The sequence below is a fragment of the Humulus lupulus genome, chromosome 4, assembly GCF_963169125.1.
Source record: "Humulus lupulus chromosome 4, drHumLupu1.1, whole genome shotgun sequence".
NCBI lineage: Eukaryota > Viridiplantae > Streptophyta > Magnoliopsida > Rosales > Cannabaceae > Humulus > Humulus lupulus.
In genome coordinates, this window is record NC_084796.1 from 16551125 (window position 1) to 16573584 (window position 22460).

Genomic DNA, 22460 nt, shown 5'->3' on the forward strand with positions numbered 1-22460 from the left:
GATATATATATGTATATATATATATATATATTTATTTATAGGTTATGACAAATTAGATGAAATTCTAATTTGCCAAAGTGGTTGGTTCACAACTGTCATGTACACAGGCCAAAACATCCTTGTACTCCCTGTAAATGATAAAGGAGTCATTTAACTTACCACCATCACGACTTTTTTTGTATTCAAAGAGTAGTGATGAGTGATTGAAGGCTGTAAGTTTGACAAATCCCCAATCATAATCTCTGTAGACACTCAACACCGGAGTCAAGCTACTAAACTTGACCAAGCTTTTTCCTCCTCCGGTAACCACATGAATTGTTCCGTTTACAACACCACTGAAATGTGATTTCTCATCATTCACACATTGGTTCTGCAAAACCATCCACATACAAACATACCAAGATTTTCATTTTATTTTGCCAATACGCATGGACTTTAGTTACCAATAAGTACAACAACTATACCTGATAAATGGGGCATGTCCTTTCATAGTTGTGGACATGGCCAAAGAAAGCAATGTCCACCTTATATTTTTGCCAAAGCTTTTGGAGGTCTTCTCTTCCCTAAGGCTCTGAATATGAGCCCTCTTGGCCATACCCACAGTTAGAGGAATAGCCAAGAACACGATGAGCTATGAAGATCAACCAAGGTTGTAATTTTCTATCTGTTGATGCAAGATATTTGTTGAACGTCCAAATTGTGACAACCACTAAGCGGTGGTTGTAGTATAATTGGGCGGTCGATCCACAAGGAGTTAACTTAAAATCAAAGAATTAGTAGAAAATAACACAAAAAGTTAGTAACAAGAAATAAATAAAAAATGGAAATGAGAAGAGATTTGAGATTTTGGTGTTGTCTTTTTTATGAAATGATAAAATGAGATAAGTGAAATAAATGTAAGATGTAATCAAGAGTTGAGAAATGGAAAGGTTTCAAGAATCATCCATATGCTTGTTTAGTTATTTTGTTACTTGATTTACAAAAATACACAAGTAAATAGTTCATATCCTAACATTTACTTGGAAAATCTAACATTAAAGTCCATATTCATTTCTAACAAAAGTCCATTTGAGTTATAAAGTTCTTTAGTTTAAAAGCACAATGTTAATTTTATGAAAAATCTAAAAATGACAAAATACCCAAGGGCTATAATGAAATAGAAGATTAGACACAAAATTATGTATCAATATTACTTTTACTAATTAGAAGCATATAGAAAGAGCATGACTAATCCTATATACTATTAGCATAAGTAAATAAAGATAATAAAATAGAGATAGAGATGAAATAATATAAATAACTCAAATATATTACATTAAAAACATAGTAAATCAAAGTAGCAAAATAACATCACTAGCATATGGAATCATCCTTAACCTTCCTAGGAAGATTAGGCCATTATGCTCATGATTATCACAAAATTCTAAGAAGAAAATATGAGAAGAAAGTGAGTAAAAATTTTGCTATAGTTTCTTTACTCCGAAAAAATTACATTCTAAGTGTGAAGAATGAGTCCCTATTTATAGAGGGAAAAAATGACTAAAAAGAAATTAAACAACAAAATGAGTTTTACAAAATAAATCTGAAATATTAATAATAAAATATAATTTTGATTAATATTAACTTAGCTATTTTTGTGTATGGTCAAAATGACATTTTTCTAAAACACCAAAAAAAGTGAGCTTTAAAGCTCAAAATGATAATTTTGCAAGGCTCAATACCCATTAAATATGGGTTGAAGGTGGCTGGTGGCAGTGTTGAAGGAAAATGGCTGGTTGGGCTATGGGAGAGCTGGGCCTTCGTTTGGGGTGCTGGGCGTTCAGATGCGTTGGGCCCGGGTTGGAGGGTCACGTTGTTGGGCAGGTTGAGCTCTTTGGGCATTGAAGGGATGCTGGAGTTGACGTTGGGTTGAAGGAGGCTGAACCGTTGGAGAAAAGGCTGAACCGTTGGAGAGAATGGCTGAGGACAGCTGGACGCGTGGCGCGAGACGGTTGGCTGGCAGCGTCAGGCGGCTCAATGGCTTGGTGGCTCGGCTCGGCTTTAGTGGGCTGGGGAGGAAAATGGGCCTAGGCTTCTCCTTCAGTTGGGCCGTTGAGAGTTCTGAAACAAAACAAACAATTAATTCTTAAAAATGCCATTTTTTAATTTAATTCTTTTCTCTTTTCCCTTTTTCTTTTCTTTTACTTTTATTAATGTCAAAATGCAACACAATTTATATAAATTAAATTAAAATTAATATTTTCCATTAAAAAAATTTCAAAATAATTTTAAGAAAATCTTAATTAAAACTTAATTTAATTTAAACTTTAAGCTCACTAAAATATCATTTTTAAGTACTAATCAACATTTTTCAATCCATTTGTACTGTTCTGATCATGCCCTCCAATCATGCTCGCTGTCAGCTACACAAAATTTAAACATCCCATAATCTGCCGAGTACCTGTATATGTAAACTTATATTTCAGCAAGCATTTTTAATTTCAAGAATAACCATATTTGTGGTTGTATGACAAAATTATCATGTGATACAGAATTGTTAGCAAGAATAGATTATGGCATACTGGTGCACTACCATGAGTTGTGAACATAATAACATCAAACAATTCATGGTGACATGTAGCACTATTCTTCAAAAATATAATGTTACTAATTTTAAAGTAAAACTATTAAAAATAGTTTACCAAATTTTGGCTCTGTTTGCAGCTGGAACATAGTAGAGAGTCTCAGCTGGCACACCACACTCACCACCTGAATCAGTAGTACCCAAAATGAGCCTAAATTTGGCCAATCACGTTCATGATTACCACTGCAAAATTATATATATAAATTACTGTTGTAACCACAACCTCAAAACAAGAACAAAAACACAACAAAACCAGAAAGCAATTGATCAAAAATCAATTATCAAGCATAAAACACAAACTGGTTTTAATCAAGGAATCAATGCCAAAAACAGAATGAAAACATAAAGAACACAATGCACATACGTGGTTCAAGTGAATGTTGGCTAGACACCACTCTGCCCCACAGCCGAATCAGCCACAATGGCTTTGTAATCTCTTTAATAACTTGAGTTCTCAATTCTGTACATCAATCGAGTCTTGCTCCAATAATCTCTCTTTATAGTGATACAAGTTCTCTCAAAGCTCACTTATTTCTTACTCTGTATATCTCAGTACATAAAAGAAGTATATCTCAATACATAAAAGAATAGAATGAATAAAAGTGATAGATTAGGACCCTTATATGTACACTTGAGAGGTAAGCAACTGACTTAACCTCTAAGACCCGAGTACCACCTGTCATAACTGAATTTCAAATTCAGTTATGATGTCCAATAATAACCGAGTTGACCTTGAGCATTTGACCAATACTTAACAATCATCTACCTTGGTTAAATGCTTGAGATTAACACCTTGAGCTGGTCATAAATTGGCAAGTCAACAGCTGAGTATGTTGAGCAAGCTTAGACAGTGTCTAAACTTGCTATAGGGGACATACTTAGTTAACATGTCTGCTGCATTATCCTTTGTTCCCACCTTCTTGACTTGAACTTCATTTCTTCCAATGACATCTCTGATAAAATGAAGTTTGATGTCTATGTGTTTAGACCTCTCATGGAACATAGGATTCTTCATTAAGTGCAAAGCACTTTGATTGTCACATAGCACAGTGATGTCTTCTGAATTGTACCCCAATTCACTTGTGAAACCTCTCAACCATATGGCTTCTTTAATTGCCTCTGTAGCAACCATATATTCAGCCTCTGTGCTTGACAGTGCCACTACCTTTTGAAGGTTAGATTTCCAACTAATACATCCACCCAATGTTGTAAATGCATAACCTGTCAGTGATCTTCTTGTGTCCAAACTTCCTGCATAATCTGAATCCACATACCCTTCTATCTCTGTTCTGAATTCTACGTCTGCATTGTACATTAGTCCAAGGTCCAGGGTTCCTTTGACATACCTCATGATCCATTTCAGTGCCTTCCAATGCTCAATCCCAGGATCTGAAATGAATCTACTCACAACACTTAGTGCATAGGCTAAATCTGGTCTTGTGCAAACCATGGAGTACATTAAGCCTCCAACACATGAAGCATAGGGTATCTTGTCCATTTCTTCTCTGTCTTCCTCTGATTTGGGTGCCTGTTGTTGTGACAGTTTGAAGTGGGGTGCTAGAGGTGTAGTAACGGGTTTCACTTCTGTCATGTTGAACCTGTTCAATACTTTTTCAAGATAGCTTTTCTGAGATAAGAACAAGTGCTTTGGTCTTGATCTTGTAATGTCAATTCTCAGAATTCTCTTAGCAACACCTAGATCCTTCATCTCAAATTCTGATCCTATCTGACTTTTGAGTCTATCAATCTTTGATTTGTCTTTGCCTATGATTAGAATGTCATCTACGTATAACAGAAGGTATAGGGTGCTGTTATAGTAGACACATGGATCATAGCTGCTCTTTGTATAGCCTATGTGAGTCATGAAGTCATTGAATCTCAGATTCCATTGCCTTGGTGCTTGCTTGAGGCCATACAAAGATTTCTGTAGTAGGCAGACCTGGTTGGGGTTGTTACTTTTGAATCCTTTTGGTTCAACCATGTAAATTTTCTCCTCAAGTCTTCCATGCAAGAAGGTTGTCTTAACATCCATTTGATCTATTTCTAGATCATATTTGGCCACTTTGGCCATTATTACTCAAATGGATGTTTGTTTCACAACTGGTGAGAAAATGTCTGAAAAATCTATACCTTCTCTCTGGTTGAACCCCTTGGCAACTAATCTTGTCTTGTATCTAATTGGTTCACCTGGTAAGCCCTCCTTGTGCCTGAATATCCACTTGCGGCCTATCAATTTTTGTCTAGGAGGTTTCTTAACTGTTATCCAGGTCTTGTTTTTGATTAATGATGTCATCTCTTCATTGATAGCCTTGTTCCATTCGTCATTATCACTGCTATTCATGGCTTCTTGGTAGGTTGTTGGTTCAGCATCTACAATTTCTTCTGCAGTGTTCAATGCAAATGCTGTGTAATCAGCGTATCCAAGTCTGTCAGGGGGTCTTATTTCTCTCCTGGCCCTATCCCTGGCCAATTGGTAGCTGTCAAGCTCAGTCTGAGCTGTGTCTTCACCTGAAGCAACCTGGTCTTCATCTTCCAAGCTTTCTGAATGACCTGATGTTGTGCTATTTTCGACCTGAACTGGAGAGCTCCTTTGTGTATTAATATCACTTGTCTTGATCATAACTGATGTGTCTAACTTTGTCATAGCCATCTGATCTTCCTTGAATACCACATCTCTACTTATGATGCATTTCTTGTGTCCCTCTTCTAAACACCACAATTTGTAGCCTTTGACACCATCTGGATATCCCAAGAACATGCATTTCAGGGCTCTTGGTTGGAGTTTTTCTTGCCTTATATGAACATAGGCAAGACAACCAAAGACTCTCAAGTGATCTAACTTAGGTGCACTTCCTGTCCATAGTTCTTGTGGGGTTTTCAAGTTGATTGCTGTGGATGGACACCTGTTTATGAGATAACAGGCTGTCTTTACGGCTTCACCCCAGTATTTTCTCTCCAAATTTGCTCCTTTGAGCATGCACCTAACTCTTTCAATCAATGCCCTATTCATCATCTCAGCTAGGCCATTTTGCTGAGGGGTTTTAGGAACTGTTTTGTGCCTAGCAATACCCTTCTTGTCACAATAAGCATTGAATAACCCTGAGCAAAATTCAAGGCCATTGTCTGTTCTCAGTTTTCTAACTTTCTTGCCTATTTGAGTCTCAACTAGTTTCTTCCATTTGGAAAAAGTTTCAAATGCCTCATCTTTTGTCTTCAATAAGAACACCCAAACTTTCCTTGAGTAATCATCCACAATGCTTAAGAAATAGTTGGCACCCCCTAGTGATTGAACCCTTGAAGCCCCCCACAGATCATAATGCATATAAGCCAATGGTTCTTTGGTGGAGTGCATTCCAACAGAAAACTTGACCCTGCAGCTCTTCCCCATGACACACTCTTCACAAAACTTTAGTTTGCCATCTAGTTTCTCTTTTAAGAGACCTTGTTTATTAAGCTCAAGCAAACCTCTCACTGGCATGACAGTCTCATGTGCCATAGCTTGGTGTTGTCAACACCAGCTCTCCCAACTGCAGTATCCACACTACCTTAAGTAGCGTTAGCAGACTTGCTGCTGTCTGTCTGCCCAACCAAAACATAAATGCCATTCTTGAGTTCACCCTTCATGACAACCATAGAGCCCTTAAGAACCTTGAGTGAACTTTCGATCTTGATAGAGCAGCCTTTAGAAATCAATTCCCCAACAGATAATAGATTTCTCTTGAGTGCAGGGACATACCTCACATCTGTCACAGTCCTTGGCACACCATCATGCATTTTTATCACAACTGACCCTATGCCCTCAACCCTACAAGCTTTGTTGTCTCCTAGTAGAACTGAGCCACCTGTCAGATCCTTGAATTCACAAAAGAATTCCCTGTGAGGTGTCATGTGGAACGAATAGCCTGAGTCAAGAATCCATTCTTGGCCAGTTTCTTGACTTGAGACTACTAGAACATCAGTTGAGTCATAGCCATTTGATGCAACACTAGCATCTCCTCTTTCCTTCCCTTTGCCATTTTTCAACTTTGCCTGCAAAGCCTTGCACTCATCTCTGAAATGACCCTCTTTCTTGCAGTAGTAACACTGTTTTCCAGCCTTTGATTTCGATTTAGACCTCTGTCCATGATGACTGTTCTTGTTGTTGTTGTTGCCATTGTTAGACTTGTTCCCACTAGATCTTGAATCCCTGTTCTCTGATCTGCCTCGTGCATACAAGCCTTCACCATTATTCTCACCGTTTTCCTCAGATTTCTTTTGTATCTCCTTTGAATTCAAAGTACCTTTCACCTTTGACATAGTCAAGGTGTCCTTTCCATACAATATAGTATCCACAAAGTGTTCATAGACTTTTGGTAATGAACTGAGTAAAAGAATACCTTGATCCTCATCATCAATCTTGACCCTGATATTGTTGAGATCCAAGATGATCTTGTTGAATTCATCCAAGTGTTTTATGAGTTCCTTGCTTTCATCCATCTTGAGAGTGTAGGGTTTCTTCTTGAGATAGAGTTTATTTGCAAGTGATTTCTTCATGTAGATGCCTGACAATTTCTCCCATAGACCAACAACAGTGTCTTCACTCGACACTTCTCTCAAGATCTCATCTCCAAGACTGAGAAGTATAGCACTATGTGCCTTTGATTCTATTTCCTTCATCTTCTTCTTTTCATCTCCAAGATTCTTAAGCTCTTCTCTGTCAATAGCTTCTGAAATCCCCTGATGAACAAGTAAAACCTTCATTTTGATTCTCCATAAGCTAAAGTCATTAGCTCCTGTGAACTTATCCACTTCAAACCGTGCGGAAGCCATTTGAGATCAAATTTTGATCTTTCTTGAAACCTTGATGTTGTTCTTGATGGCCCTCGAACCTGGCTCTTGATGCCACTTGTTGTAACCACAACCTCAAAACAAGAACAAAAATACAAAACAAAACCAGAAAGCAATTGATCAAAAATCAATTATCAAGCATAAAACACAAACTGGTTTTAATCAAGGAAGCAATACCAAAAACAGAATGAAAACATAAAGAACACAATGCACATACGTGGTTCAAGTGAATGTTGGCTAGACACCACTCTACTCCACGGCCAAACCAGCCACAAGGGCTATGTAGTCTCTTTATTAACTTGAGTTCTCAATTTTGTACATCAATGGAGTCTTGCTCCAATAATCTCTCTTTAGAGTGATACAAGTTCTCTCAATGCTCACTTATTTCTTACTCTGTATATCTCAGTACATAAACGAATAGAATGAATAAAAGTGATAGATTAGGACCCTTATATGTACACTTGAGAGGTAAGCAACTGACTTAACCTCTAAGACCCGAGTACCACCTGTCATAATTGAATTTCAAATTCAGTTATGATGTCCAATAATAGCCGAGTTGACCTTGAGCATTTGACCAATACTTAACAATTACAACACTAACACAATGTGCAAAGCTGATTTGGCACATGCATAAATGGAAATTATGAACATGTAATTGAGCATATATACATACAATTTGTGTTTTCACAAACTAACCTAGCAACCATACAAGGCACAGCTGAAGAAATGGGTGAGACTTGTGCTATGAATTGGTCCCACTCAGAGAGGTATCCATCAGCATATGCCATAGATTTTAAGGTCTCTTATGAGCTGGTCTGTGGTGTTAAGTGAGCCTGGTTGGGAGTTTGCATAAATCATTCGACCCATCTCGTTCTGCCTAAAAGAAACATATGGAGAGACATCATTCATAATTAGCTTCTTACCCCCCTTTAGTGAGTGTTGACCAATAATGAGAGTAAAGTTCACCACTTCAAAAGTCATGCTCTCATTGATTCGTATTCTATAAGAAAATGCTATAGATAAAGAACTAATGTGTTGTCAACACTACACATTAATATAGATATATTCCTTAGTGTGGTTTCATAACGATCATCTGTTTATATTCTTGAAATGCAATGTCTTGTGCTATTAACAATTCACATACCATTCATCAACTCAATTTTAAGAGTACTCTTTTTGTATAAATATTATCTGAGTATATTAGTTGTAATATAAATAAATCATTTCATTATGATTATTATTATTATTATTTGATTCATAATGATAGCTTGCTTAAATAAGTGAATTAACTTTACTTGATGAGTATTATATAAATTACCTTGTCACCCATTATTATAACACGTTGTAAAGTTGTCCAGTGAGGATTTGAAAGAGTAAGATTTGCTCCATATGTATGAACCATTGAGTAATCGATGACCCAATCTATAAGAGTTCCTGTAAAATTAAGCGTATCATCACAAAATGTACATCCATATCTCTCTTTTATATAAAAAAAAGTATGTGTAGTTTACGGTTTTTAGTTTTAATGGTATCTTTTATTAACTTTAACAGAATTATTATGTAGCTTTAAAACTAATTATAAATAAATATTTATGAATTATATTAATATAAATTTAAATATTATAAAATATTATTATTATAATAATATTTAAGAGAGTAAATGACGGCTAAAATATTTCAAAATGTTGCACTTTTATTTTTGCGGTAAATATACTCAATGTCTTCAAAATGTTACACTTTTATACCTAAATTTTTTTTGGCAGTAAATGTACCTAATGTTTTTAAAATGTTGCACTTTTATACTTATTTTTTAAAATTATTTTGACAAATAATAAGAAAGTGAAGGAAAAATATAGAATTTAGTTATTTTTAAAAGTTTAAATTATTTTCACTTTCAAAATAATAAAAAAAATTAAGATTAGTAAAATTAATCAAAATAATTACTTATATTTTCCTTTATTTTTTTAGATTTATATTTAAATTAATGAAAATATATAAGTTTTTTTAATTATTTAAATCATTTTTATTAATTTTAATAAAATATTTATTAATGTTTAATTTTAAATAGTAATTTTGAGAAAGAATAAGAAAGAGAAAATAATTTAAAATTTAAAAAATAATTAAATCTTATATTTTTCTTCAGTTTCTCATTATTTATAAAAGAGATATTAGCGGCGATAATACCCAATTTTTTTTAAAAGTTACACTTTAATACCAAAATCTTTTTTTTTTGGCGGTAATAATACCTAAATCTATAATTTTGGCGCATCCGTTAGTACTCACCGTTAAGTATCCATGTGACACATTTTTATTAGTCTAATTGGTGGCGATAATACCAAAATCTTTTCAAAAGTTACACTTTAATACCCATTTTTTTTTTGTAATACCTAAATCTACAATTTTAGTGCAACCGTTAGTACTCACCGTTAACTGCCCGTTAAGTTTCCACGTGACACATATAGATTTTTTTAGGATGATTTTAGACTAAATTATTTAAATTCTTTAAATATTATAAAAATTATTTTAATTTTTAAAAAATCTAAAAGATTATTAAAAACTAATTAATAATATAAATTTTGTGATGAATTTGAGTTTCAATTTTAATTTGGGTTGTTTCGAATTTGTAAATTTTAGTTTCATTAATTAGTTTATAATAATCTTTTAGATTTTTAAAATTTTAAAATGATTTTTATAGTATTTAAAGAATTTATGGATATTAATGACGATAATACCCAAATAATTTTATAAAGTTACACTTTAATACCTAAATTTACGAGTATAAAAATGTGACACGTGAATACTTAGCAGACAGTTAACGGCGAGTATTAACGGTTGCACCAAAATTGTAGATTTATGTATTAGTACCGCAAACAAAAATTTGGGTATTAAAGTGCAACTTTTGAAATTTTTTGGGTATTATTGCCGCAAATATCCCTTTATAAAAATAATAAAAAATAGGTATAAAAGTGCAACAATTTAAAAACACTGAGTATATTTACCGCAAAAAAAAATTGGGTATAAAAGTACAACTTTTTGAAGACATTGAATATATTTACCACAAAAAAGAAATTGGGTATAAAAGTTCAAATTTTTGAAAATATTGAGTATTTTAACTGCTATTTACTCTATTTAATACATGACAATATATTTATTAATTATATTAAGTTAAATTCAAATGTTATAAAATATCATTATTATAATAATATTTAATACTAGACTATATATTTATTAATTATATTAATATAAATTCAAATGTTATAAAATATCATTATTATAAGGCTATTTATGATTTTTACCCCCGAACTATGACTAATACATTATTATGCCCCTTGATTTTTTCGAGCCATTAACAATTATCCCCTAACTATTCATTGTTTTGTAAAATGAGACTTCTGTTAAGTTTTATCATATGTGGATAACAGATTGCTGACTTGTCATTGCCACGTCAGCGCCATGTATATAATTTAAAATTAAAAAAAAATATTTTTTATAAAATATTAAAAATTAAAAATAATTCAAAAAATATTTTTTCTTTCTAATTATTAAAAGATTAATTTTTTAATAAATTCTTAAAAGATTAATCAATCAAATTTTCAAAATATTAAAAGAATAAATTGAAACTCATCTATTTTTTTTACAAACTTGGAATAATATAATTATTTACAATAGTTATGTATACACCGTGTAAGATTTTATGAGAATATACCTCTTTCAAAAACAAAAAAGAAAAAAACAAAAGATTTTATGAGAATAATTATATTAATGAAGGTAAATATTATTTTATCTCTAGCATTTAAATAAATTCTAGATTTTCAGTTTTAAAATATTTTAATGATATTTTTTTGTTTTACAAAATTTATATAAAATAACCATTTGCTTCATTTTATCAAATTTATTTTTATGTTAACAAGAAATTTTTATTGTATTAATCTAATTAATATAGTTTTAATTACTTTAATATATTTTTTTGAAACTATTTTTTAAGTATAATACAACACATTGAACAGTAAATGAGTCTTAAATAATTTATTATTATTTTAGTCTTACTTCTAAAAAATAAATACAATAAATCAATAGAAAATGATTCTAATAATAAGTATTGGATGATTTGTCAAAAAGAAAAAAAGTTTTGAATTGAGATCACTCCCAACGTATGCCCTACTGTATCTATTTTACTTCTAACTTTATAACATTGCACCATACATCTTTTTTTTTCTTCTCTATATTATTTAAATATAATATAATATTTTATTTATTTTAAATATTTTCCCTCATTATCAATAATATCTTTATATCTTTTAATATTTATAATATGAGATATTGGCGGTATAAATAGCTAAGTTCATGCATGTCTTACACTTAAATACTTAACTTATTTTTTTTGACGGCATAAATACCTAATATTTATTTTTTGTTGCAACCATTACTTTTCCCATTAACATACAAATACTAAAATTTTTAATTAGGGATATTGGCGGCATAAATATCTTTGTCAGTATGTGTTAAATGTAAAGAGTAATATTTGTCGGTATGTGTTAAATGTAAGGGTGGTAATATGAGTTACGACATGACAACACGACACAACACGAATTGTTGCGGGTTACCGTCATGAAAAGTAAGTGTGAGTCGAAATTGGGTCGAATCTGAATGATACGATAATCTTTTGGGTTGGGTTAGGATCAACCAATGTGACACGAATTGACTTGCTTAAATTTAGTATATCTTTAAAATTATTAATTTATAGTTAATATATTATTTATTTTTCATATAAAATAAATCTTAAGTAGAAAAAAAAAAAAAATAGCATAACTTATTCACATTCGAATAATTAATTAATATTAAGATTTTTATTCATTGTATTGATATTTTGTCATTTTTTGTTATTTGAAACTTTATATATTTTCATATAGTAAAAAAAATGTAAAACAAATAAAATATGTGATACTAATCATGTCGATCAACATGTAGTGTAGGATAACTCTAGTCGACACGTGAACATGATGGGTCGACACACGAACATGACGAGTTGGGTTAGGGTTGAGATTTCTTGACACTATACATAAATAAGTCGGGTTAGGGTTGACCATTTAGATAAAAATTATAATTATAACAATTTTTTTTTTTACTAATAATAATTTTACTCAGAGAACTGTGTAAGTGATTATATATTTTTTGTGTGACAAAATCTTCATATTTAGTTATAAAATTTGCTGTGACTAAAGTAAGCTTTTTATAGTGTTAGAACAAATATGAAAATTTCTTTTTTATATTCAAAACTAGAAAATATAACCGTGCTTCGAGCAATCTTTTGTAATTGTTATTTTGGCCGATTACCCTTTATTTATAAAAACTAACTTTTAGACCTTGTGTTTAGTCAAAATGTTAAAAATAAGAATAGATAGATCAATTATTTGAACACTCTATTTCAACCGATTATCCGTTTGAACCTTTTATTTATAAAAATTAACATTTGGACCATGTATGTATTCAAAAGGTTAAAACTTCTTTATAAAAAAAATTATATACAATATATATTTTGTGTAAGGGTTCACACTATTTTGAATCTTCTATTTTAGCCAATCACCTATTTGGACTATTTATTTTAAAAAATTAACTTTTGGACCTCGTGTTTTAAATTATTACATTATTATAGTCTATAAAATGAATAAAAAGTTAGATTACAGGAGAAAATAAATATAGTGTTTTAGAGCAATTTTAATTAATTTTTGGATCTCATGTTTTAAATTATTACATTATTAGATTAAATGAGAAAATAAATAAAGTATTTTAGAACAATTTTAAAGTGCCATATCTTCTCCTTGAAACTCTCATTTATATAATATAAAGATTGTAATACAAATTTTTAAATCATACGTAATTGATTCTTCATTTCATTATTTAGTTAAAAATTATGTGTTACATCTCCAGCCCGTTTTACGCGGTATCCAATCAGCCAGGGCTTGCCACCAGAGGGTACTCGAACTCCATTACCTCTTGTGAGCTCTGAGCAAAGATCAGATTGTGATAAAGACCACTCAGGCATTCAGTGGGCTTGCTTGGCAAAAAGATCTCCTAACGAGCTCCAAGCTTGGAACTTCTATGAATATTGATTTGTGCCCCATTTGAGAGAACGATATATTAACTATTAACATTCACATTATGGCTCTTAAATAATCAATACACATCTTAATCACAATCTCCATGAATGATTTGTTTCATGTTACAAGTTTTTTCTTCTTCTTCTTCTTCTTATTGTTGTCTTTGTCATGTTGCTGAAAAGGATCTACACCTCTCTCTTTGGATTGCTCCTTTATTTATTGCTTTTGGGATACAATTTTTACTATTTTTGACCAATTTAGGATCTAATCTAGGCATATCTTCATAAGTCCATGCAAAAACGTCTTGATATCTGTATAATAACTCTATTAACTCACGTCGTATTGTTACAGGTAAATCAGCCGAAATGAATACAAGTTTCTTTTCTTCAGGGTTTTCTGCCAAGTTAATCTCTTCCAATTTATTGATCTTATATTTTGGCTCTTTGTGTGAGATTGGCTCGTCTTCCACCCTTACGACATTTTGAAGATATAATGGGGCCAAACCACCCTCAATTTTTTCTACAACGACAATGGTGGGGTCAGGTATTGATACTGACCCCGCACACCGTCATAATCGATATGCCTTTTTTTCGTTGGGTAACATGACCTTTTCTACCTTTCTTTCCTTATTGGGTTTAACAGTTGGAGGCTCACTTATCATATCGTATTCTTCCCATTTTGGTAAGCGCACCCCTCGTGGTCTTGTTACCATTTCCATGTTATTTTCTGAGAGTTCATCAAAGAACATTGCTTCGGTCATGTAAGCTTCCTCCCTAGTGAATGGTGCTTTGGTAGCTGTGATATGAATGTCATTTCCACGAATATGTGCCTTGATACATTGGTGCAACGTTGATGGCACACAATTGTGTGTGTGAATCCATTGCCTCCCGAGTAAGAGATGATATGGCGTATCTGCTTCTATCACATGAAACCGAGTGGGACTTCTTATTGGTCCCACTTCTAGCTCGACAGTAACATATCCCATTGTTTTTACTGGCTTTGCACCAAAGCCAGTTAGTGTGATTATTTGCGGAACAAGCCCTCCTTTCACTATTTTCATGGCAGAGTAGATCCCTATTGGCATAAGATTCACTAAAGCCCCATTATCTACCAGGGCGCGTTTGATTTTTAGTCTGTTAACCTTGGCCTCAACATATAGTGGATGATTGTGAAGAAATGGAGATGTTTGTATGTCAGCACTAGTAAAAATGATTGCTCCTTCAGACTTTTTAGCAATATTTTGTATCGGATGTCCTACTACATAACACGAAGGACCATGGCATTGGATTTGAACCAATGCTTCTGTGGCCTCCTTTTTTTCATCTTGCCCAAACTCTAAGCAACCAAAATTTTTTCGAAATAACTTGGTTTGTAATAATGGTTCAACCATGTTTTTGTACTCACATGTGTTAGGAGGCTTTTTTCGACTTCTTCGATAAGTATGTCTTGAGATATCTCTACGAGGATGAGAGGAGATTCCTCTGTGCATGTCATAACAGTTCCTCCATTTTGGTGTTGAGGAAATGATCTTTGTTCCACTGTATTTGGATCTATGATGATTTCCCATTTTTCTAGTCGCTCATGGAAGATCTTTCTAAGAGTATAACATCTCATTGTTGGATGATTAATTTTTCGATGATAATGACAATATAACTCATGATGTTTTTCTTCTGGTGTAGGCAAATTTGCAACGAACGGCAAGGTTACTTCCCCATCTCGAATCCATAATTCTAACAAACTGCAAACTATTTATTTGTTGCAAGAAAATTCTGGCGGTTTATTATTTTGCCTGGTTCTTTTGTGTGCCTCAAAATATTGTCTTCCTTGAGCTAACGCTATGGCAACACTGCGATTTTCTCCCTTCCATGAATGATGTGCTTGATCGTTGGTGTTTGTTGGTTTGGCAAGGCGAGATACAGTGGCTTCAGTATTTCTTAACTTGGTAATTAGTTATGCAAAATTATAGATAGCATGATTCTCAATATGCAAACAGTACTTATCAAGCATTCCTTTGATGCACTTCTCAACCAGTTCTTTCTCGGGCATAGTTTCGACACAATCAAGGGCCTTTTCTCAGAATTTTTGCACATATTCAATAATTCTTTCTCCTATGGTTTGTCTTTCTCCTGAGAGATAAACTATACTCCATTTATCTTCAATCATAAAGAATTTGGCACAAAATTGAGAGACTAAATCATCCCAACTTCATATACTTCCTGATGGTAGCCTCGCATACCAAGAATAAGCCTGATCAGTGAGAGACTTTGAAAATTCTTGGATCCTTAGTTCGAAATCATGTGCATAGAGCCCTAGATCATTAATGAATTGACTAATATGTTCTTCGGCATTGCCAAATTTTCCATTATATTTTCGAAATGTTGGGCTCATGTAGCCTCGCGGATATGGTTTCACCGCAACTTCCGTTGGGTACGGTGGATGAAAATCAATGGAAGTTACTATTGATGATGCTTTACCTCTTTCAGCATTAAGAAGGTCGATTAGCTCATCCTTTGTAACGAATTTAGAGACAGATCGTGTCTCTTCACCAATTATTTAAGCAATTTCAGATGTATTATTGCCTCTAGCATTGTCGGGTGTTTTCTGGATACACTGTTCATTAATGTTTATATGCCTCACTGGAGACCCATTTGTCCCGTGCTCATCTGGTAGGCCAATTTTGTCGGCAATACCTTCTTGGTGTGTTTGTGGTAAAAGGGTACTTAGTAATTGCATCATACCATCTTGAGCCCTCTGAAGTTTTTCGAGTCTTGCCAGCACAGCGTTGTCTGCATTTGTTGCATTAGTATTGTTGTTGTTGTTGTCATTTCGTAAGTTCTCTAATTGATTCCGAGTTTCCTGCTCACGGATGTCCATAGAGGAAGACATTTGAATTCAAAAAAGAGAACAAACTTGAATACCTTGCCTTAATTTAGATATAAATAGATTAATAATTTCCCCAACGGAGTCGTCAAAATGTTTAGGGGTTCTAGCTGAACATTTAATAATATTATAAACAATATAATAAACTATCGATGGTATATGCTTAGGACGAATAAATAAAATAAAAAAAACAACAATACACATTTACGTGGTTCAGCAATATATGTACGATTATTGCGTACATCCACGGTAGCAAGAATTGTCTTCTTATTAATAATAGAAGATTACAACAAAGGAAGCATAGCCCATCATCTTTATCGCTTAAAGAGCTTAGAGAGATTTGTGGTATAAATTGCTTTTTGTATCTTAGGATGTTTATTTTGTTGAATATAGCTAGCTTGTAGTAATTTTGTAGCAAGTTGGATTATGCGAGGTTGGAAACATATATGAATTTGTAGCAAGCTAGGTTATGCAAGATTGGAAAATGTATATATATATATACATTTGTGGTAGCTAGATTATGCAAGGCTGGAAATATATACGATCTTATAGTAAGCTAGGCTATGCAAGGTTGGAAATATATCTATATATAATTTTATGGTAGCTAGATTATGCAAGATTGGAAATATATCAGTAATAGAGTTTGTATTCAGGCTTGTACAAGGTTGGAAATATATCTATATATGTTAGGGTGAGAAGGCGTGATGTAGTTTATGATGACCAACCTAGTCTGTTTGAGAAAAGTTAGCTTAGGCTAAGAAGAGCTAGTTTATGGAGAGGCACGCTAATGATAAGTGTGGATCTTATCTTCCTTCCTTTCTGTCCTTCGTTGCTTCTATTGGTCGTCCTTTATAGGCCAGAGCTGCTTGCTAGAGAAGCTAAAATGTAACTTGCAAGAAAAGGCTAGGATGCAACATGCAGCTTGCAAGAGAAGGTTAAAATGTCACACGTGTTATTTGGCAAAGCTTGTTTGTTTCTGTAAGCTTCCTTCATGGCACTCTTGTGATAAAAGCTATGTATCATGGGCATTCTTATTGTTGCACAATTCCCTTTTTAGCCCTATCTATTATTTTACGCTTCAACAAACAGTAAAAGAAGTATTGCTGTTAGAAAAATAGACACAAGAATAATCGGAATAGTTTACAACTAGAATGATCAATAATTGGATTGACGAATGAATTAAAATATGCTTGGTGATTTTGATCAATAGGAATAAAACCTTAGACATCTCTAAGTTCTCTAGCTAGGGATTATTAAACTTGATTAAAATCTAGTTCATTTTGTTGTTGATACTTCCTAACCTTCAAGAAAAAAATAGTGTACATAAAACGTTAATAGGCATAAAAAAAATATAAAGCGAGACTCATGTATAGAGGTTTACCGAATTGTAATATTTACCATGTGGGACTTTATATTTCTAATATATCTCCCCATGCTTGAGCTTGAAAGTGTGGACAGGATGAACGACCGTTGATACAACAAAACCGAATATGAATATATATATGACAGAGACCCACAAGGCCGACTCTAGAAATTCATGAACATATGTTTGGACACCACAATAATGGTTGAGAAATTTGTGAGTATACAAGTCATCCATAATAGGTTATAGAATCCAATACGAAAAATTGGCATACATTGGCCTGAAGGTCCCAAATGAAGGTCAAAAGTAGACTGTCGTGTAAGTTTAACATTGCTCTTGATAGCATATTAGAAGTTGAGAGAGGAAAAGCTACTTGAGAATAGGACTGTGGTTCCATCTTAAAACAAATATATATTAATTAGAGTAACTCTTTCCTTTATAAGGGTATTGTGCTTCCCATATATTTTTCATGTAAGACTTTTTATGTCTAATAATAGTAGTTTGTGAGAAGTAACATATGCAACATTTAGATTTTTTAACCTTTTTCCCGAAAAAATTTCACCTCAGAAACACTGATTATAAGAATTCAAAAAGAAAATCAGATTTCCAAATAAATTTTTATATATATATATAATATTCTTGTTGGTACAAATCTACATCAAACTTGGCCCAGCTGGTGTTGAGATTGATTAAATATAATGGTTAAGTTGTTTACACAATGTGGTGCAAAACACTTGACGTTTTTTACTTAAGTTGAAGTGAAAACAAGAGAATTTGTAGTAGGCATCTACAATTGATGTTTATGGGTCTAAAGTGATACAATGAGATATCTAAGCATGCCCAAAAAGTTTGGAAGAATTTGGAGGTGTTTAAGGTCACTTTTGAGAAGTTATGCCTGCTTATATGGCATTGTATTGCCACCTTATAGGTGATGCATCGCCTAAAGCGAAGTACGAGACAAAACCCTGCAGGCAGTGCATTGCCTGAAGGGAGGTGATGCATCGTCTGATGTATCTGTACAATTACCTGTTTTAGCTCTAAAATGATGTGTTCAAAAGCTTTAATCTTGTTGGTTAGACTTAATGACCGTTCCTACACTATAAATAAGGGTTATTAGAGTAATCTGACACAATCGACCTCAGAGCCCCATAAAGGCGCACTATTTCCCTCACATCGAGATCTGCATACTGGTCAATTGTATAAGTCGTCCTCATTGATAAGAAGTGAGCTGATTTGGTGTATCGATCCACGATAACCCACACCAAATCATGTTGACCCACGGTCTTGGGTAACCCCAGCACGAAATCCATCGTGATGTCCTCCCATTTCCACTCTGGGATGTCCAGAGGTTGTAATAGCCTTGCTGGTCTCTGATGGTCAGCCTTGACCTATTTACATGCCAAGCACTTAGCCACATATTATGTCTTATCTCTCTTCATCCCAGGCCCTCAATATAACAATCTCACATCCTGATACATCTTCGTGGTACTTGGATGCAAAGAGTAAGGGGTAGTATGAGATTCATCCAGAATCTCCCATCTGATAACAGTGTCCATCGGAACACAAATCTGTCCCTTATACCTCAGCAAGCCTATATCTGACACTGTATAATCCCTAGTCACTCCCGCTAGGACGTCCCTTCTAATCTTTGTCAGTTGTGGATCACCCAACTGACTTTTCTTTATTATTTCCAACAGTGTAGGCTGTAACGTGATATTGGCCAACTAGCTCACCAGCAACTCTATTCTAGCTCTGGTCATATCCTCTGCCAACTCCCTGGATATCTATCTCGCACTGTATAACTGTCCTGGACCCTTCAAACTTAAGGCATCTGCAACCACTTTGGGCTTCCCTGGGTGATACAGGATTTCACAATCATAATCCTTCACCAATTCTAGCCAACGCCTCTGTCTCATGTTCAGGTCTTTCTGTGTGAAAAAGTACTTCAGGCTCTTATGGTCAGTATATATCTCACACTTCTCCCCATAAAGGTAATGCCTCCATACCTTCAATGCAAAGACCACTGCTGCCAATTCCAGATCATAAGTGGGGTATCTCTGTTCATATTCTTTCAACTGATGTGATGCATAGGCAATCACCTTCCCCGACTGCATAATAACACAACCCAAACCCTATTGTGAGGCATCATAGTACACTACAAACTTCTCTTGATCTATTGGAAGACTTAAAACTGGAGTTGTGATCAATCACCGCTTCAACTCCTGGAAGTTGTTCTCACACTTATTTGACCACACAAACTTCTGATTCTTGCCTGTCAGTTCAGTCAATGGAGTAGCAATTCTTGAGAACCCTTCCACAAAACGTCTGTAATAACCTGCCAATCCAAGGAAACTCTTAATCTCTAAGGCGTTCCTTGGCCTTGGCCAATCCCTGACTATCTCAATCTTTATTGGGTCCATCTAGATCCCATCCCTACTGTTGACCGCGTTTTTGGCCAACGACGTGTAGACGTCAAAAACGACAAAAACCTTTTAGAGAAATAAACGACACAGACGATTTAATAGTGGTTCAGCCCCAATATGTTGGTAATAGCCTAATCCACTTAGAGTTGTGATTATAGACCTGCACTCAAGATCAGATGAACCTAAGTCAACTGAGTTTCTTCAGTGCAGATTACAAGAATACAAGAATTCTCTCAAATACAAGTACTCTCTCTCTCTAGAAAATAAGAATTCGAATCAAAAGTTCAAAAGTCCCCTTTATGATGCCATAAGCCTTGTATTTATAGGCTCAGGATCGTATCGATGATATCCCCCATAATCGGGATATTTTATTATTCTCATTATATTTAAATTACAATAATATTCAAAATGTAACAGTACACTATATTCGTGGGATAAATGAGAGATTCTCGTGCAAGCCAAGACTGACTCTCGTTGAAGCTGTTTCTAGGATCTCTTGCGCAGCTTTGCTCTATCTAGTCGATCCATATCTCATTCAAGCTGGTCGACCACACCTTGACTGGGCAGACCCGTACCTGACTGGGCAGACCCGCACGATTTTCTCGTATGATAAACTTTTCTTCTAGCAAAATGTTTTTGAGGTCATCCAAAAGCTTCCATTCGGCCGATAAATTTCACGTAAACCCACGATTGAACTTGTCTTTTGATTTCTTCAAATTCTATTTTTTGATCTTGTCATAGTATCCCATGAGTAAGAAAACATGTTTGTGCCCCATGCTATTGAGATTTATTGTCCTTTTGGACCTTATAGCCAATTGGTCATTATTTTTTCTAACCACTTGGACAATGGGTATGCCCCAAGCTGCTCGGACAATGGATATACTCACATAATAAACTTTTCTTCTAGCCAAATGTTTTTGAGGTCATCCAAGAACTTCCATCCAGTCGGTAATTTTCACTCTTGTAATGAACCCACTATCGAACTTGTCTTTTGATCTTGTTGTTGTGTATTTTGGAATTTAGGGCTTTTGCTTTTCGGAATAGGTTTAGGGGTAAGGCCGATTGGCCATTTCTCTTTCTTTACTTTTGAATATTTTGATCCGATTGGATGCCTAAGCATGGGCTCGGACTAGGACCCTCGACACCTCGGACACGCACCCTCGGATGCTTGAGCTGCTCGGACTAGATCCCTCAGAGCCCTCGGACACGCACCCTTGGACACTAGGTGTCCGGTCGGACACCCACGCACACACGCCATGGGTGCTGGGCTCTTTGGACAGCCCCTTAGGCTCCTCGGACACAAGCTCTTCGGACAGCAGTGTCCGCTCAGACACCACACAACTCCTCGGGTATCTTGGCACCCTTCGGCTCCTTGAACACAAGGTGTGCAGCTCCTCGGACCAAGCACACAGCTCGGATGAGGCGCAGCTCCTCGGACCCCAGGCGCGCATCTCCTTGGACCAGGCGCACAGCTCCGAGCGGACACCACATGCTGTTCCTTGGACAGCAGGCGTGCATCTCCTCGGACCAGGCGCACATCTTCGAGCGGACACCACACGCTGCTCCTTGGCATCTTCTAGGCTCCTCGGACAGCTGCCCACACTTTAGGCACCTTGTTTGAATCTCCCAAAAGCATTTTGAGAGATCGATTTCTCTCAATCAATCTTGGGAAAAATTGACTTCTCTTCTCAAAGACATTTTTTCACTATGTAGTATTTACTTTGAATGCATTTGTTCGTGTTTGTTTGATTCACTCCAGGGACTCATCGTTGTTAGTCATGCCCAACAATAGAGTTTTCTACTCGACCAGTGATACATGCTCAGCTGACTAGGGAAGTTGTATATGTTCTCCCGACCAGGAAAACTTTGCACCTGATCAGCTAGACTTTGTACCTGGCCAGTAGTTTACTCTTTTTTCTTGCGAAGACAACTGTTGCTTAGCAGCTTTGATATTTTTCTCGTACAGCCGAGCTGTTGGCATTTATACTTTACTTTTCTTTGTTAACTTAAAACATTCTAAGTCTTTTTAGACTTAAAAAGTTATAAGTTTTTTTTTTGTGAATAGTAAAGTCACTCTGATGTATGCCTTATATTTTCGCATGAGTACTTAGTTTTCTAACTTAGAAATTTTAGACATTTCATAAGTCCATACTAAGTATACTTTCTCACACTCTTATTGCTCTAACATTTTATGAGCATAATGTTTATTGTCACACGAATATCTGTTTCTAACTTGAAATTTTTTT

At 34.6% G+C, this 22460-nt stretch overlaps 1 pseudogene; it reads right to left on the reverse strand.

The window, feature by feature from the left end:
• Positions 1 to 64: 64 nt before the first annotated feature.
• On the reverse strand, positions 65 to 15115 carry LOC133831940 (nucleotide pyrophosphatase/phosphodiesterase-like; annotated as a pseudogene).
• Positions 15116 to 22460: the final 7345 nt, after the last annotated feature.